This window comes from Gastrolobium bilobum, unplaced genomic scaffold, assembly GCF_033153095.1.
Source record: "Gastrolobium bilobum isolate Gb01-03AN ecotype WA unplaced genomic scaffold, APGP_CSIRO_Gbil_v1 utg69600, whole genome shotgun sequence".
Classification (NCBI taxonomy): domain Eukaryota; kingdom Viridiplantae; phylum Streptophyta; class Magnoliopsida; order Fabales; family Fabaceae; genus Gastrolobium; species Gastrolobium bilobum.
This window is the reverse complement of record NW_026896438.1, coordinates 1-8,237: the sequence shown is the minus strand read 5'-3', so window position 1 is coordinate 8,237 and position 8,237 is coordinate 1. Positions and strand designations below refer to the sequence as shown.

At 34.4% G+C, this 8,237-nt stretch overlaps 1 long non-coding RNA gene across 2 annotated transcripts; it reads left to right on the top strand.

Annotated features, from left to right (window-relative positions):
- Positions 1 to 926: 926 nt before the first annotated feature.
- LOC133299725 (uncharacterized) lies at positions 927 to 3,811 on the top strand. 2 transcript variants are annotated; one of them, XR_009749968.1, is made up of 9 exons: positions 927 to 1,071; positions 1,190 to 1,436; positions 1,770 to 1,815; positions 2,034 to 2,108; positions 2,186 to 2,228; positions 2,307 to 2,364; positions 2,888 to 2,970; positions 3,136 to 3,178; positions 3,479 to 3,811. It is a non-coding gene; the product is annotated as an uncharacterized LOC133299725 (long non-coding RNA). The 2 variants fall into 2 exon arrangements; XR_009749967.1 differs by having other exon boundaries at positions 927 to 1,436.
- Positions 3,812 to 8,237: the final 4,426 nt, after the last annotated feature.

Sequence of the window (8,237 nt, the reverse complement as noted above, 5' to 3'; positions counted from 1 at the left end):
AACCATTATTCCGTTACGGACAATCATACTCTCAATGAACCTTGTTCAATGCCATCCATGGCGATTCTATCAACTTCTTCCTTATACATATAATACATAATTAATTCATCTCCCCTATGCTTAATCAATACTACCTCCTTATGGATTTAAATCCCATATTTCGATACCTCTCAATTTAACAATTGACCAACATTATAATTTCAAGTGGTCAAATCCCATAGGATTAATCATCAATTATTCTATTTATTTCTCTGCATGAACCATCTCAATTTGTTTAAGTGTACATCATCCATCAAGGACTTATAACTTCTAGTCAACATAAAATATTCAAACTCATGCCTAAGCATATCTGTTCATCATTTTCAATAACCCAACAGGTTCTAATCTTCCACCTTGATGAAGTCCCTCCACCACGTCCACCTGGACATAATTGTTTTTACTATACAACACATATACTTGGAAGCTTCACCAATACCTTTTCCATACTATGGACTCATCTCAATTATATATCTTTATTATTCATGGTACTACAAGGTTCATCCATGCAATACCGTACATATCATAGATTTGTTTACAACTTTCACTTACAATTCAGCTTTATAAATTTCATCTACAAGGTCAGACAAAACATTTAAGTATCACTACAAAAAAATAGGTGATTATTGGAGGTTTTTTAGTGGAGGTCAAAAAAACCTCCATTGAATGATTTAATTTTTGGCAGGTTTTAAACCTCCACAATTTGACATTATGTTTTACTATCTTAAATTGTTTGAAAATATACAATATATATTTTTTATAATTTATATTCACTTGGTACATATTATGCAACTCAAGAAAGAATTTTTAAAAAATTATATTTAATTTTTTTGAAAAAATTATTATCTATCGTAACACTCTCTCGTTCCTTTGTACAAACCTTATTACTATCTCTTCACTAAGCCGCTACAAGTGAAAGATATTCAATGATAGTTCTTTAGTTCTTTTATGGAAACAGAGAAATGGCCACCCATATTTCGATAATGGATTCCCCTTCTTCGGTTTGGATCAACTCAACTCTCCAAAATCGAAGAGGTTCAATTTCAGATTTGATATTTTCGTTAACCTTGTTTAGGTTTTGATTGATGCTTGCTTATTGATCCATTTGGTTGGATCGTGCGACTTTCACGCTTGTTCTGGTGCGATAATGCAGAGAAGCACGCCGGTGAGAAAGCCACACATCTCCACTTCCGATCTCCTCACATGGTCGGAAGTTCCTACGCCACCACCGTCTCCGCCTCCGGCAACGCTCTCGCCAGGTAACTATTAATTAACTCTCATTTTTCTTTGATATATCATTTTCAGGAACAATCCATTCTACCGAGTCATTGTTACTGATAGTAAAACAACAAGAGATGGCAAGAACCTTGAAGTTTTAGGTTACTATAATCCTCGATCAGGTTATCGCCAAATCCCTTAACTCTTTAGACTGGCCTGTGCTGTGAGGTTGAAAATATGTTCATTCAAAATAAATAATTAAATAAATAAATTTTTTTTTGGTAATTTTGGGGATAAAAAAATACATTATTAGTTTTCATACAATATTGCATATAGAATTTTTCCTTTAACTTGTATTGTTCGATAATAGTATTTTAATACACTCCTGTAATTAAAAAAACATGATGCCTGTTTGTTTATAGGTATTATGTATATCAGTTACGAATGAGAAAGAGGAGGATGGTTCAAGTTGATGCTAATTAATTTTTTTTTTAACTTGTATTACTTTTGCACAGGTAAAGATTCTGATAAAAGAATGGGTCTCAAACTTGAAAGAGTGAAGTAAGTAACTTCGTATAATTTCAAGTCATCTAGTTACTAGTATACCAATTAGGGGAAATCAGTGATAATTGTTGGAGACCATGTATGCCTCATTATTTTCTTTACAAAACCTTGCATAATTGATGATTGTTTTTGACTTTGTTCAGTATATCTACCCTTTATTTTGGTCTATCAAACTATGTTATGCACATATGTAGCTTGAATTTTCTGTATAGCAGGTGAATCTATTATCTCTCCGGGTGCCAAGCAAGGATTAATCCCTCTTGCTATACCAATGTCAACAAATAGCTCAGGTATGGGTTTGAGATTAATACTATTGATAAATCTTAAAGTTTAGTATTGTATTTTTATGTTACTGTTTTCTTCATAGGTACTGTAATTGCACTGTTAAGGTGGCCCACGGCTCCACCTAAGTAAGGCTCAATTTTTTGTGCTTTCATGTGGTTAATTTATTGTTGTTTTGATCATCTTATAATTATAAACACCTGCAGGATGGAAATGCCTGTGGTGGAAGTCAGAGAACATGGAGTGTGGCTTCTAGCTAAGAGTGTAAGTTGAGTATACTTGGTCTTTTGACTGCATTGCTGTGTTTGTTGCTAATACATTGTGATGTTGATTAATGGACACTTTTAAGATGTAGCTACTTTTATCATCTTAATCTAAGGTTGTGAGGATTGATGTGAAGATCGATTGTTGTTCTGTTTTTTCTTAACTACTTAAATGATGTCAGGGAAACAAGACCTCATCTATTATCTGTGAGGACCCTTGTGTGTATCTACTTCATTCAGGAAAGATTGTTTTACCTCTAAAATAGTTTCTTGATTGCATCCTTACTCTTTCTTATGCAAGCAAGGTTGTATTGCGGTTGTTTATTTTATTATTTGTAAATGTTGCATATGCCAAGTCATCATATTATTTCTAAAATATCTTTTGAGAAAAGCTCATGTAGCTTTCTCATTTCTTCTGTTTAAGTTAGAATATTAAGTTATCTTGATGAATTGTTAGGCAAAGAGGATCGAAAATGGCGTATATCTTGGATGTTTTTTATTAAGTTAGATTTATAATTTTACAGGTATCTTGGATGTGTTTGTTTTTTGCTGAGTTTCTTGGGTTTAGGGGGAAGGCTATTACTTTGAACCTGCCTCCTCACCGATGGTAAGTTACGTTCATTTTTCAATGAATTAGTTCATTCTCTCAAAAAATATGTTTAGACTGTAAATGTGCTATATTTTTTTATACTCCCAGTTTAGTTTATTTTGTTTTTACATATACTTGTGAAACTGAAATTTGACTTCCTAATTGTTGATTTGTTTGGGGCAGAGGATTAGTTGGAGTCAACTCACTGCTGATCCTGTATTTTGAGGTGTGTGCTTAAACATTTTTTTATTCTCTCCTTTATTGTTCCTGCTATGTGTATTTAGTATTTACATGTTAAGTAAAAGATGTTTTCTTACTTATCGTCTTGTACTCTATATCATTGGGTTTGGGACAGTAGGCACTGATTTGAAACTTATATTCCTCTTGTTTCCATATGTACTCATTTATATATGTCAGATGTAACAAAAGTTGATTTTGCATGTCTTCTATCAAATTTCTTCTTAGGCTGCATTTATCTTGATTCATGAGTATTGACTCCCCATTTTTGGTGTTTGTTCCATTGCAGAATGTATCTGACCCAAAAGGAATTCAGGAAACTGTTGTAGAGTGCTCTCTTTCTTTTCATGTCACGTTGTACTTAGAGCATTTCTTGCATATGAACTCTGGAAGGATTAAGCATGATTTTGTATGGCTTGATGTGATCTCGGTTCGTGTAGGTTGTTGGGAAATTGTCTTTTCTTTCGTGATGGTATGGTACATACTCTTTGATGTAGATGTACGAGTTTGCCTTTCCACTGTTTTAGGGGTTTATATCCCCATTTGTATGTGGGAGATCACATTATCATAATGAGCACCCATATTTAGCTAGATTATTTCATATAATTATGTTGACAAAACTATTTAGTTCATTATTGTGAATTTGTCTTGTAGAACTTCCAAATTTTGGCTTGCATGAATAGTTATCAATTTTTAATAACTTTTAGTTTTTAATTTCATTTATACATCTGTTTGATTTTTTTATCTTTGAAACCAAGTTCTATTTAGATATAAGATATGTATTCAAATATTTGGAATAGATTTTTTTTTATTCTTTTGAATCTACCTGGTTTTTTAAAAGAAACGTGAAATTTTAAATGATTTTTTTTTAAATTTTCAACAAATTTGTGGGGGTCTTAAACCTCCAGAAACTGAAACATTTGTGGGGATACGGAGCCTCCAGAAAATATTTTAACAAATTGTGGCGCTGTACATAAAGCCCCCACAAAGTATGTTGTGGCGTAGGCAAAACTGGGGGTCATTGAGGATGCCACAAATGAACTTTGTGGGGGTCAAAAACCCCCCACAATATGAAAATATGACCTCCACAAAATGCTTGAATTTTTGTAGTGTATTAAAAAAGCACTAAATGATGGTGATAAAGTGAAGAGTTGTTAAATAATTTTGAAGGAAAAAAATGTCCAAATTGGAGAAATATCAATTGAAAACATCAAATGACAATGACAAGGTGATTAGTTGCGAAAATAACAATAAAACAACATCATTAAAAATACCAAATAGTGGTAACAAGGTGATTAGTTGTAGAATTAATAATGAAGCAATATCATTGAAAAAAAAGGAATAGTTGTAAAGTTAATAATAAGGAAAAAGGATCCAAGAGTGGTGATAGTATCAATGTCTCGTTGTCTATAGGAAGAATGCATATAAATAAGTGACATTCTAGTAGAAGTTGGAAACAAAAAGGAATTGAGAGAATGAAAAGAAAATGGTAAGGATTAGTTGTAAAGTTAATAATAACGATAAAAGATTTAAGAGTGGTGGTAGTATCAATGTCTCGTTGTCTAAGGGAAGAATGCATATAAATAAGTGATGTTTTAGTAGAACTTGGAAACGGAAAAAATAGCCTTTTTGCGACGGGCATTTTCCGTCGCAAAACTGGCAATTTCAGACACAAACATCATTTGCGACGAAAAAAAGCCGTTGATAAAAACCTCATCGCAAACAAATTTTCCGACGACATTTTCTTGTTATGAATTCCATCGCAAATTGCGATCGAAAAAACTCGTTATAAAAAACTTATTATCCTTCGCAAAATGCTCACATGAATAATGAGAACACCGTCACAAATTGCAACGGAATTCCCGTCGCAAATTATCCGTCACAAACAAAATGGAAAAAGAATCCATCGCAAAGTTTTTGATGGAAATATATTACCACTCCGTCGCAAATTTGCGATAGAATTTTTGAAAATCCCATCGCAAAATTTGGACGTAATGAAAATCCTGTCGCAAGAAACCATAAGAATTTGTGACGAAAATGTATTATAATCTCGTCACAAAATTCGGTCCACAAATATACAATGTCTAATACAAAAACCGTCCCAAATTTGTGACGGAATAGTGAAAAATACCATCGCAAATTTTGCAATGGAATGTGAATACCGACGCAATAATCTGCAGAAATTGCGATGAAATGTCCATGAATTTCCGTCGCAAAATTATGAAAATTAAAAAAAATATTTTTAAATTAATTTATTTTCAAACCTGTAAACAGTACAACCATAACAACAATACTTATATGTCTCATTGAAACAAAATAACTAACAAATTATAATCCCATACAAACCAACACTATAATCCCATACAAACTAACATTATAATCTCATACAATTAGAAAAATGTATCGATAAAGGTAGTCATAAACAAAAGTTTCGAATACATTATGAAGTATGGGTGTGGGATGGGGATGGGGAGTCTTGTAACACCCCGTGTATACCCGGTTTGTTAACATGTCATCGTATTAAGCCATGCTTAATAAAAATTGCGGAATATCTTTTTCTTTTCAATTATGACGTCATTATCCTTACCAAGTTGAATTACTTAATTCATTTCAAAACATTGCTTGTATGTAAATTGCAAAAGACAGCTAACTGAAATAGCTCAATATAAAATTAACATCTATATGTCTCTAGTCACGGAACTACAACACGTAGACCGGACAATCCTAATAGTTTATACAACGCAAACAAACTTAAACATCGTCAAATCAATGTGGCATGGACAATCCCCATGCTCACCAAATAAACAGCATACTCATCAAGCCTCAATACAAACAGCATGGTAATGGTAAAAGCATAAAACCAAGCAGGTGCATCAGCATAAACAGCAAGCATGGTAATCAACTAAGTTCCGGCCTCCTGCCGCTAGAGGTCTCGGCCCCTGGGTTACCTGAACCTGAAATAAGCGCCCCCAAACGTGGGGTGAGATCTCTAAACAGAAATCTCAGTAAGGCAAGGGGTCCTCAAGGATCTTCCACCCCAAGCTCACTTACATGTGCAATATAAGTTATAAAACAGTTCAACAGTATAAGTTCTAAAATAGTGCAATGTAGCAGATAATCATATCATGTGTGTCAATACTAATATACTGGCCAGAAAATGCAGGAATACGTCTTTTACCCACACTAGTGCAAGACGCCACTTGCACTCACCCACGGTGTTACCGTCTTGCATGACGCCACATACTCAGGCTAACCGTCGAAGTGGAACAACACATACATATTAAAAGCCATTGCACATAAAGTTCAACAACATTTTCTATAATCAAAGCATGTAAACACAGCATGCATATAAACCATTCCCTCATGGGGTATAGTGGAACCACACAATGGCTAAACCGAGAACACTAAAGCTTACCTTGCAAGCTAACTATCCAATGCCAAGAGTCCAACCAATCTTAAAGCCCAAACACAGTAGAATCACAATCTGTTTTGGACCAACAATCATATCAATATACAACATACAAGCATATGACATAAAGACAACGTCTTTCCTTTACTTTTCACGTCTTAAGGCTTCTCACAAAGCCACAAGCCCATAATCACTTGATTCATACTTAGATTAATCATTACAGAAGTCCTACTTCATCAAACTAGGGTCCAAAAACCATAACGACATTCTGAATGAACAGTGCAGCTACTGTTCTTCGAAAACCCAGAATATCCGGATATTCGTCGGGGGCATATCCGGATATTGCCAGATATCCGGATATTCAGAACCCCATATCCGGATATTTCTAACCCAATATCCGGATATTTGGCGGAAGAACTCAGATTCTGCATTTTGCGAGATATCAATCCAAAGGTTCCATTTTTACCGACTACAGAAGCTTAAACATTCATTTCTAGGTGTGTTTAACTTTACCCAACCTTATGTTATGATCTTTAGCTTGTTACATGAATCAAGGTTCCATTTTTAACCATTAAACTCATGATCAAAGGTGATGAAGCTTACCCAAGCTCAAAACTCAGAAAAGGTTGCTCTTGGAGCTCACCAAACCACTTCAAAGATTCTGACTTTGAAGGAAAACGAAAATGGCCACAATACAAGGTCCTTTCCCAACAAGGATGACTCCTTGAAGCCACACAAGCCAAGAACAAGACTCCAAAACACCCAAACCAACAAGTCAGCAGTCAAACCTCCCTCACACTGACCCTCTAGCTCAGAAATCTCTCCCTCTATAAGTTCCCAAGGCTAGAATGCACTCCCCATGGAGTTTTTGTGAAGAAAAGAAGGGAAAAGCTACTTGGAAGGTCAAGCAAAGATGGAGAAGAGAAGGCAGCAGCAAACCCACACAAAACCCACGTAGAGAGGCTGATTATGGCCTAGGGTTTTGTGCAAAGTTTATATATATAGGCAGTTAAGACTTAAGCACACAGTAAAAGCGATAATTGCTACGCTTAGCATTTTAATCTCAAACTTAGGATTCTAAACCTACTCATTTTTCTAAGATTTGTAATATTTTTATTTTATTTTTCGCAGCACCTTCGGTATGCGCTTTTCCCATAGCCAGTATCAGTTCTGGCACCAATTCTCATTATTTTAACTTGAAACTTGTTTTACAAGTCCTATATATTATTCTAGTGACATATACACACTTTTTATAATTTTCCAGGATACTTCATCGGTACGCATTTATACCTAGTAGCAAAACGGGTATCTGCACTTTTCGTCAGAAAATCGACTTTCAGCTTTAATAAACACTTACCATAATTATTTAAGCCTTATAATAATTATTATGGTCAATTATAGAATTATTTCCTAATTTCTCATAATTAATTATTAACTTCCTTAATTAACGGTGCGGGTTCTTACAAGTCTACAGTTTTCTTCTTCTTCATCATCTTTTTCTGCTTCTTCTTCTCCATTTTGTTCAGTAATTTTTGGAACAGATTATCCGTCTTTTTCTGTTTCTCCTTTCGTTGCTTTAGCTCGGTGTCCATTCTGTCCCTTTCTTGCCTTAACTCGGTGTCCATTTTTTCCATAGTAG